At 46.3% G+C, this 11,035-nt stretch overlaps 1 long non-coding RNA gene across 1 annotated transcript; it reads left to right on the forward strand.

The window, feature by feature from the left end:
- Positions 1–6,499: 6,499 nt before the first annotated feature.
- On the forward strand, positions 6,500–7,735 carry LOC132536115 (uncharacterized). Its single transcript, XR_009547788.1, has 3 exons — positions 6,500–6,544; positions 7,005–7,046; positions 7,701–7,735. It is a non-coding gene; the product is annotated as an uncharacterized LOC132536115 (long non-coding RNA).
- Positions 7,736–11,035: the final 3,300 nt, after the last annotated feature.

Here is an 11,035-nt window from a genome sequence, read left to right on the forward strand (position 1 = left end):
CAGCCCCAGCCTTCACCATATGCTGAACTACCAGACCTGACAGTAATGTGTGTTTGTCTGTCTGTCTGTCTACTGTGTGTGTCTGTGTGTGCTCAGAGCTCACCTGTAGTCTCAGAGCATGGGTGTCAAGGTAGCCAGCCTCAGCTGCAACTTATATACGGAGAGCCTAGCTGGTCAGTGCAAGCCAGCTAGCCCAGATTCTGGCTAAGGAAGAATGCATATGCAAAGGGACTCTCATGTCTAAATCTCCTGATTTCCCTATTCAATCCCATGCCTCACATCTATCATCAGGGGGAAGCTGGGGCACCCCTCAGGATTCAGGGGCATGAGCCTGTCCAATCACATTTGGCTGCCTACTCAGCCTCCAGGCTCTCAGTCCACTGCTAGGGCAGCAGATTACAAGCACAGACAGTACCCAGAAAGAGCTGTGTTTCAACATAGATGGGAACTGTGTTCGACCAAACAATAGTGGATGAACACGGTCCCTTAGACCTACCCTTTGGGTCCGGCTAAGGCAATTTCTCCTGTGGCCTCACATCCCTGATCATGGTGTCCAGGTGTCCACACATCACACTCATCGAGATTCCCAGAAGTAGGCATGCATGAGTGTTCCATACAAAGTCGCTCTGCTTGCAGGAAGCACAAAGTCACAGGGCCTTTGCTATTGACAGACAAAAGAAAGATGGATGCCTCCATTGGTTGAATTCGGAGCTTCCAGTGGAGATCACAGCACCGCACCTCACCTGAGGACCTGGCTGCTGCTAATAAAGTCAATTGGAAACACCTGTTACCACTTGGGACCTGAGGACATACTCAGGAATCCCTCCAGGAGCTAGCAGGCTGGCAGATCTCCTGAGGCTGGGATAGCTGTGCTCCGAGTTTGGTGGCCCTTTTGGCCAGAGGTGAGAATATTCCCTAGATACAAGAAAGAACTTCAGGTTTCAATTGGATTTGAAAACCCCATGAGGCACTTGGAAATGTCATTTCACAGCCATCAAAACACCCTATTTCAGAAACCTGGAAGCTTCCATTTTTTGTGGAAAATCTCAGAATTCAAAATCCTCCTACACTGTGTTCATTGATGACAGGTTCAAACCTGGCTTGTAGAGATTGTAAGGCAGCAGCTCTCATGCCCACAGACAACAGACAGCCCCAGCCTTTAACATATGCTGTACTACCAGACCTGACAGTAATGTGTGTGTGTCTGTCTGTCTGTCTGTCTGACTGTGTGTGTGTGTGTGTGTGTGTGTGTGTGTGTGTGTGCTCAGAGCTCACCTGTAGTAGTCTCAGAGCATGGGTGTCAAGGTAGCCAGCCTCAGCTGCAACTTATATATGGAGAACCTAGCTGGTCAGTGCAAGCCAGCTAGCCCAAATTCTGGCTAAGGAAGAATGCATACGCAAAGGGACTCTCATGTCTAAATCTCCTGACTTCCCTATTCAATCCCATGCCTCACATCTATCATCAGGGGGAAGCTGGGGCACCCCTCAGAATTCAGGGGCATGAGCCTGTCCAGTCACATTTGGCTGCCTACTCAGCCTCCAGGCTCTCAGTCCACTGCTCAGGGGAGCATATTACAAGCACATACAGTACCCAGAAAGAGCTGTGTTTCAACATAGATGGAAACTCTGTTCAACCAAACAATAGTGGATGAACCCGGTCCCTTACACCTCCCCTTAGGTCCGGCTAAGGCAATTGCTCCTGTGGCCTCACATCCCTGATCATGGAGTCCTGGTGTCCACACACCACACTCAGAGAGATTCCCAGAAGTAGGCATGCATGAGTGTCCCATACAAAGTCGCTCTGCTTGCAAGAAGCACAAACTCCCTGGGCCCTTGCTATGGACAGACAAAAGAAAGATGGATGCCTCCATTGGCTGAATTCAGAGCTTCCAGTGGAGATCACAGCCCCGCCCCTCACCTGAGGGCCTGGCTGCTGCTAATAAAGGCAATTAGAAACACGTGTTACCACTTGGGCCCTGAGGACATACTCAGGAATACCTCCAGGAGCTAGCAGGCTGGCAGACCTCCTGACCCCGGAATAGCTGTGCTCCAAGTTGGGCGGCCCTTCTGGCCAGAGGTGAGAATATTCCCTAGATACAAGAAAGAACTTCAGGTTTTAAAAGGATTTGAAACCCCATGAGGCACTTGGAAAAGACATTTCACAGCCATAAAATATTTGGGGCCCCTATCCAACTCCACAACTACTTATGCTCCTGGAAATAGTGTGTCTGTGACAGCACCCATGTGAATATCTTGCTGTGATATTTACTGTTTAGAATTATCTAATGATATAACTACTGTGTGAAATGGGGCAAGGCTTGTGACATTTCTATTATTTCTAGTAAAAGCCTGAAAGTCTACAGTCATCTCAAAAGAAAACTATTTTAATAATGAAGAGTGCTGGTGTAACATGCTTCAGGGAGTCAGTCATGCTGTCAGCTGGTCAATTATGACACTGACCTTTGACCGATGACATCACAGCCCAGGGGCCTTGGCTACAGTGGAATCTTCAGTCTTGAAGACTGAGCTGACAGTGCAAGCAGTTCTGTGTCCAGCTCTCTCTTTAGTGTCAAGGAGTGAAGAATAGAGGATGTCTGAGTCTACCAGAAAGTCTTCGCGGCTTTCAGGGTGTCTGGGTTGTCTGTCCTGCTTCAGGTAGAGTCTGTTCACATGCCCTGTGTGACCGGCAGAGCAGGAGGAGGGCAGTCCCAGGATGTGCTCTGTGTGATGCCCACTGACAGAATCCTCAGCTTCAGCCCTGGTCTCATGAACAGTTACTTGTGCTCATGAGATTCCCTCCTGCTGATGCCAGAGAGCAGACTTGACCTGCTAGGATCAGAGTCCTGTGGGCTCACTCAGGGCACAGCCAGGAATACCTTAGTACTTCCTTGAGTTGAGAAACATTTGGATGTTTGATTTATTATTTGCTGATTGTGGGATTCCTGCCCCCCTCAACCCCAAAGTGAAGACTGACTTAAAGATTAGAGTCAGTTTTCAATAATCCTGTTATCTAAGTGTGTATGTTAATGTGAGACCACAATGGAATGACCTCTTCACACTCTTGTTGGAGTCCATGCAATCTGACCTCTATAGGTCCCACATGTATCTGTTTAAAATTATTTTTATGACAGAGGAAGAGAGACAGAGAAGACAAGAGAAAAGAAGCAAAGAGGAAAGAAAAGGGGGAGATAAATGGGTAGAGAGAGAAGCAGAGTAACAGAAGCAAAAACTGCAGATGATACTTGGGGTTGATGATTTTCCCACAACATTCTAGACACTGTGCTGCCTTTAGGCCTTGGCCCTGAGCTGGGTCTTTGAAACATTTCTCATCCTCTCTCCTTTTATTTTTTATTCTTATATTGGGGGCCAGTGTTAATTCACTACAGTGCGGATTGTTGACACAGGTAAGATTTCTCATCTCCCCAAGAGCGGGATCTGCAGAACACTTTCACCCCTCACTCAGCTCCTTCCCCAGCACCAAGCACCAGGACACCAACCCTCACTCCCCCTCACTCCCTCTTAGTGTCTCCTTTCTCCCAGGTCCAGTGACTCCGCTGTTTCCTTGTCCCCTGCCACTAATGTGACAGTCCCTGTGTCCAGGACTTCAAGCTGCCCTCCATCTCCACTGGCCCTCAGTGACCTCAACTCTCACAGGAGCTCTGTGTAGCTCAGAACTCCTGAGTGGGGGTGCTGAGTCCTTCTAGGGGACTAAGACTCCTCTGTAATGCTGTGAGTGCTGGCATCAGCATGAGCCCCTGTGTCCAGAATGCTGGTTGACAGGCTGCCCTGTGGGTCTGCTGCGTTGCAGGACTTCTGTGGAGGAGAGTGGCCCGCAACAGGAGAGTGTCCCAGTGATGCCTCGTGGCCGCATCCTGCTCTTTGGCCCTGCCAAATTCCAGAAGGGGCGGAAGTGGCAGAAAAGACAAATGATCTTATATTCCAACGTGCTGCTCATCTCCAACATGAAGTGCGTACCTGCTCCCCCTGCTCCTTACCCCACAGCTGCTGCTTCTCTGCTGCCCTGAGGACAGAAGAGGTGGCTTTTCTACAAGGTTTCTGTCCAGCACTGGGAAGGCAGCAGAGGGGAAGCAGGGAGACTGGGCAGGGCCCCGAGTTCTGGGGAAGGGCAGCCTGGGTGGAGAAGCTGAAGGAGGGATGCAGAGTCAGAGGCCAGCGGGGACCCAGCCTGGAGGACCCACCACTGGCCTGCTCTTCCAACTGGGCACGAGGGAGACAGGACAAGCCACAGCCAGACATGCTTCCCAGGACTCACAGACACTCACACTGAATTTCTGCAAAGTGTTTCTATTCACAGCCTGCACCTGGTGACGGGGACCTGGGAATGAGGGAATGAGTAATTCATTAACTGAATTTATTTTGTGTGACACGAGGCAATGAATTCAGTCAGTGGTCAACACTGTTGAGCAAAGTCCTCTTCAAATTTCTTTTGAAAGTACCTGAGAGACAAGAGAAGGATATGGGGAATGGAACAGAGAGGAGAGACACCCAGTGACAGCTCCCACTATGCAGTTCCCTTTGCTTGTGCACAAGGTCCTTTTCATGGCACATGAGCCTCTACCTGGCTTTATGATGGGCACAGCATTTAGGCAGCTTTTTACATTTGGCCAGACTTTAAGTGAAATATTATAAATAAAACACTAATAAAGCAAGTTTGAAATAACTTGACTTTTTATCTTTTAAACTAATATTATTGTAGGTTTATGGTTTAGTACAGTTCTTGACACAAAGGTAATCTTGACATTGCACCTTGATAGATATCTGCAAAACACTCTCTCCACTGACTTAGGTCCTTTCCCATCATGCCTCAGGACTCCACAATCACCCCCTGTCCCCCACCCCCAACCTAGCCCTCTCCCTGCCCTCCCTCCCTAGAGTCCTTTCCTTTGGCTCAATACACCAAACCAGTCCACGTTCTGTTACGTGTTTCTCCTTTCTGTTGTTGAACCTTATGTTCTGCCTACAAGTGAGATCATCTCTACTCATCCTTCCCCTTTTAGCTTATCTCACATGATTCCTTTACGTTTCTAGGCTGCACTCATTTCAGGACCAGTCTTCCTCCAGTGCAGAGTATGTTGAGTCAACCTCCCTTCAGAGAGTGGGGCAGTCCCTACCATTGCTGTTCCACATTGAGGGCAAGGTCCTGTAGAGGCCCACAAGAGGTTTATGGTGTTGCTCCTGATGGAGATGACCAGTGACAGTGCAGACAGGTCTCTGTCAGAGATCTAGGCCCATCGTGTCTATGTGGGAATCCCAGGATTCCCTGACTTGGGCCCCAGATGATGGCGTGGCCTGGTGGTGACCAAGAGAGCCATCACTGAAGTCTGCTGGTCTCTTGCCCTTATTCAGCTTTTGTTGTCCTCACTTTGTCTGACAAGTTTAGCCTTAGTGTGATCTAGGAAGTGAAATAGGAAGTGGGTGAAGAGGTATCTAGGTCTAAGTATAAACTATTTGATTAAATACTTTATGGTGTCTTTATTTTTTGTTCTACTTGCTTGCTGCACTTATTGACTCATTGTAAACATGTGCACCCTTTCTTTGAGGTAAATATTTTCCCTCTAACTTATGGAAAGGTATGCAAAGCCCTTAGATACTGAGACTGGGTGGCTGGCTGGTGGCACACCTGATTCAGTGTGCATACTTATTACCATGCCCAAGGTTCTAGGTTCAATCCCCACTCCTCATCTGCAGGGGAAGCTTCATAAGCAGTTAGCAGGGCAGCAGATTCATTCCTCTCTTCAACTCAGTCTCCCACCCTCTCAATTTCTCTCGGTCCTCTCAAAAACAAACACACAGAAACAGGGGAATGATCAGTAACAACAGTGGATTCATCAGGCAGCCACTGTGATAACCCCAGTGGCAATTAAAGTGACATGGAAAATACATCTTAACTCTTTCAGTCTCATAGAAAATATATTTAACTGAACTTATAATGCATGACTTATTTCATTAGTATCCTCAAGCACTTTCAGGGTGACAATAATTACCTAATAAGTTAATTACAATTTTCATACAATTAATAAGGGAAATATGATCATGGATCATTATGATTAACAAAGAAGACACTACATGGAAAGATGCTAAATGAGTGCAAGGTTCTCTTAGCGAGCTCATAAATATAGGAGGGATATCTAATTGTTCTACAATGTTCAGGAAAATGGCTGTTTTTCTCCCACTGGTAAGGAGTGTTCAGGGACATCCTGGGCCGGGCTCCAGTCAGCACACAGCACACAGGCCCCAGCCCTCCCTCTGCTGTGCTCTCAAGCTCAGAGAGCAAGGAGCCACAGAAACACACCCACCATCTCCCCAGGAGAAACCCAGATGCTCCCAGAATGCTGGAGATGCAAGCTAACTGCACTGTGCTCTGTTCCCTCTCCAGGTTCAAGGGTCACTTCAGAATCAAGTACTGGGTGGCCCTGCTGGACATTTGGGTGGCACCCAACATGAAGAAACCCAAGAAAGTCTCAAGAAACCTCCCATTGCTGGTCTTGGGCTGGGCTGACCGCAGCTTCGTTGTCTCTTTTAAGTAAGACTGCAGCCCGGCCCTCTCGCCTCATGACTCTCAAGGGGGAGCACAGCTCCATCTGGGGGTCTATTAGCCAAACGTGTGCTGACCCCCTCAAAAACATCTGTGTGCTGTTAACTGTCCCCAATGGATCAGATTCAGGCAAACACATACAACTGCTAAGCCCTCTGAAGGTGGGGACCAGGGGCTTGAACCCATGTCCTTGTGCATGGTAACATGTGCAGTTAACCACCAGTATAACTGCCCAACCCCCAACACAATTTATCCTACATCTAGAATTTTTTCTTTCCAACCCAGCAAGCTGTCTGTCAAAGAGCAGGGCCCTCACCACCCAGTAACAGGACAGGCCTCACACAGTCCCACCAATAACCACCACATCGATGTTTACACTGGCCAGCAATCACAATATGTTTGTGTGAATTTTATGTATTCTAACTTTCTTTCTCCTCTTGGATTTCAGATCAGCTGAGAGGATGGAGCAATGGTATAAGGAGCTTTGTAGGTATGTAATTAGTTCACATATTTCAAATAATTTCTTAAGAATATTCTGTTTATTTTATCAATGAGAAAGGAGGAGAGAGAGAGAAAGAACCAGTTATCAGTCTGGTACATGTGCTTCTAGGGATTGAACTCAGGACCTCATGCTTGAGAGTCCAATACTTTATCCCAGGCCATGGTACTTCAAATCTTCAAGTTCTCAGAATGCAGACTCCTAGCAGTCAGTGCTTCTCCCTCTTGTCCCCCTTCTCTCCATGCTGTGATGGGAGCTAACATCACCCCGGACTTTGTATTAAACTGCCATGTCTTAAGGGCAGGTTTCTCTGTGGGGTGGTTGGCAAAGCAAATGCATCTGCCAGCCCTATAAGCCAGTGAGGTTCTGGCCTGGACTCCAGGCAGGAAAGCTGTGAGGACGGGATCTGCAGTCCTGGTCTCAGTGACCTGACAACATAGCTTTTTTTTCTTTTTCTGGTATCTCTCCATTCTCCAAAAATGCATTTGCATACTGTTTCTCTCATTAGATCTTGCATATATCTTTAAAAAGTTGATATCTTGAAAAAGTAGTGGAAAATACTGAAGTAATCAGCCAAAACATAAGTTGATTAGAAAACAAGCTAACAGGTATTATTCTGTTTTGGGTCACTGTGGACTTGATTAGCAACATTTACAGTGAGAACATGGACTATGTGGACGCCAAGCTGGAGTATGCGGATGACATCAGTGTAAGTGTTTCTAAGACTAGAACGTCCATGTCCATTCCAAGCTCCTGCCTTCGACAGAAATAGATCTAGAGATGACGTAAGAATCCAGAATGTACCAGACAGGAAAGTGTATTTCCTGCAGACACAGAAAAGGAAGCTGGGACTATATGCAACAATAATTAATTTGACTTAAACATGGAGAGAACATGGCACCTGAAATGTCACGATTTTTTTCCAGAAGGCTTCTTCTGTCAATCCTTGATGTCTCTTGTACTGAACTGTTTTCAAGAGACAGCTTTTCTATTCGCATGGATTTTTTGCATATACAGAGTGTTCTGTGTCGTTTCCAGTAGATTATTTACCCTTGGACAGGGTGATACTTTTAAGTGAAGAGAAAATAATGACCCCAGTTTTCTTTATTCAACTGGAAAAAAGCAAGAAAGGGTGTGGGGGAAGACAGTGGTGCACCTGGCAGAGTGCACATGTCACCATGCAAGAGGACCTGGGTTCAAGTCCCTGGGTCCTACTTGCAGCAGGGGAGCTTCCTGAGTGGTGAAGCAGTACTGCAGGTGTCTGTCTAGTCCTCTGCCCCTTTCTCCCCCTTGTTTCCTCTCTATAAAATAAAATGAAAAAAGAAGACGACGATGGCAGCCAGGAGCAGTGGAGTCATGATGCAGCCACCAAGCCCTGGTGGCAATATAGTTCTTTGTGTATCATTTGATTTCTAGAATTGCAGTGCTGTATCCAAGATATTTATAATGAAGAACAAAGATTTTTTTTTTAGTCTCCAAGGTTATAGCTGGGACTAAGTACCAGCACTAAAAATCTACTGCTCCTGGAATCCGTATTTTTTTCCTCCATTTTACTGGATAGGACAGACAGAAATTGAGAGTGGGGAGGAGAGAGACAACCGCAGACCTTCTTTGTTGCTAGTGAAGCAATCCACCTACAACTAGGGAGTCAGTGCCTTGAACCCGAGTCCTTGCGCTGGTCCTTGTGTTTAATATTACATGTGCTGAACCAGGTGTGCCACTGCCTGGCCCTCCAAAAACATTCTCTTGCCTACATTTTCACTAGTGACTGAATAATAGTCATGTGCGCCCCACTCTGCTCCACCCCTCCATCACTTCTTGTCTTAAACAGCCCTGGTAAGATGCACTCCATCTGATCACAGACAAGAAACATACAGATTAACATCAGAGAGAGAGTCACTGGTCAGAACAATCAGGGTTCTGAGCCCCAGACAGGTGTGTTTGTGTCTGTGTCTGTGTCTGCTTGTGTGGGGAAGAGATGGGGAGAAGCCTGTTCTCACTGCCATGCTGCATGATCTGAGTGCTTGACCAGTCTGAGGGGTTCCTCAGACTCCTCTTTCTTTCTTACCTTTTCCTTAGTATCTCATAAGCTATTTGAAAGAAAATATGATGTGATGTTTGAACAGTGCTTTCCTCACTCAACTCATGAAATATGAGACACTTCCAGCACTGCTCATCAGCTCATAAAGCCTTCTCTCTCTCTCTCTCTCTCTCTCTCTCTCACACACACACACACACACACACACACACACACAAGTATGGACCCGGGACTTGAACGCAGCTGCACTGTGGTGGTAACATGCACTCTTCCAGCTGAGCCACCAACTGGGGCCTGGTCTTTGCACTGATTCCTCTGTTTGCACAAATCAAGGGCCATTTGTGCACTGTGGTGGGTGACTGCCCAGGTGTGAGACACACACAGACAGACACACAGACACACACAGCAGGCTGGCAGCAGGCAGGCCTCGTCCCTTGTGTCCTTCCCAGTGGAAGCAGCCTCACTCTCAGGTCTGCAGTGAGAGTTCTGTTTCTCCTTCCCTGTACCTTCTATCTCACACTCTCTCAGCCTATTTCTCTCTGTCTCTGTCATAAAAAGATAATGAGTAAAAAACAATGAAAGGAAAGCTGGCCGCTGGGAGCATTAAATTTATCACACAGACAGCAACCCCCATAGAAAACCCATGCGGCAAAAATGAAGAAATAAATGCATTTAAAATTTTGTAAAATCAGACTTCATATGACAATTAAATGTGTTATATTGAAGAGGTATCAATACAACTAAATATTAGGATGAACTCTGTGTAGGGAATTGTTGCTTCCACCAACTAGGTTGTTGGCCTATGGATACAAAGGTTCTCAAGGAAGTACCACTCTTTCTTTCTTTCTCTCTCTCTCTTTCTTCCATAATATCTCTATGTTTATCATGCCTAGGGCTTCACTCCTCCAAGGCTGTTTTTTTTTTTCTCTCTCTCAGATAAGGACAGAGCGAAGGGGAAGCTCTCAGCACTGCCATCTTCTACAGTGTGGTGAGACCCAGACCTGAGCCCAGGTGATGCACAGGGCAAAGCAGGCAACTGACTGGCTCGGCCATCTTGCTGTTCCTGAAGGGTCTTTCCTACCTCTGTTCTAGCTTTTACCTCATTTTATAACACTTCAACATACTAACTGCCAGACAGTTCTCATCTTTCGTACTTACTTTTAAAATTTATTTTTAATTTTTTATTAGAGAATTAATATTCATTCACAAAACTGTAAGGTAATAGGGGTACAGTTCCACACAGTTCTCACCACCAGAATTCAGTGTCCTGACTCCTCCATTTCACCTTGGTGATGTTGGGAGCGTTTGTCACCATGAATCTATAGCTTCAATGAGAGGGAAGCTAATGTGCAAAACACCAGAGGAAACTATGCACAGTTTCACTTATCTGAGAGAAAAGTTCTCCCAAGATCGCCAATATAGGCTGATTCTATAACTAATCTATCTGTATGTATATATATATATATATATATATATATATATATATATATATATATATATATATCCCTGTCTCCAAATTTTATAGTGGTCCTGCATTTACCCCCTTTCTAGTTCACCCCCTGGCATCTATTACTACTTCCAGGAGTCTTTCCACCCCTTCTCTCTCAGATAAGTAAAACTGTGCAAAGCTTCCTTTGGTGTTTTCCAAATTCACTTCCCTTTCATTGATGCTATAAAAACAAGCTTCCTGGTGACAAAAAGTTTGGATCCTGGTGGAATAGTGGTACAGAGCCCTCTGGTTCACTTCTGCTCCCATAAATCCCTCTTGGAGTCTGGACCAAAGATCATTATGAGGCGCAGAAGATGGGAGTTCTGGCATCTGTAATTGCTTCTCCACTGGACATAGATATTGGCAGGTTGATCCATACCCCTAGTCTGTATTTATGTTTCCCTGGTGGGGCAGGGTTTTGGAGAGCTGTATTCTGGGTCATGTTGGTGAGGT

Source organism: Erinaceus europaeus, assembly GCF_950295315.1.
Source record: "Erinaceus europaeus chromosome 6 unlocalized genomic scaffold, mEriEur2.1 SUPER_6_unloc_10, whole genome shotgun sequence".
In the NCBI taxonomy this organism is placed as follows: domain Eukaryota; kingdom Metazoa; phylum Chordata; class Mammalia; order Eulipotyphla; family Erinaceidae; genus Erinaceus; species Erinaceus europaeus.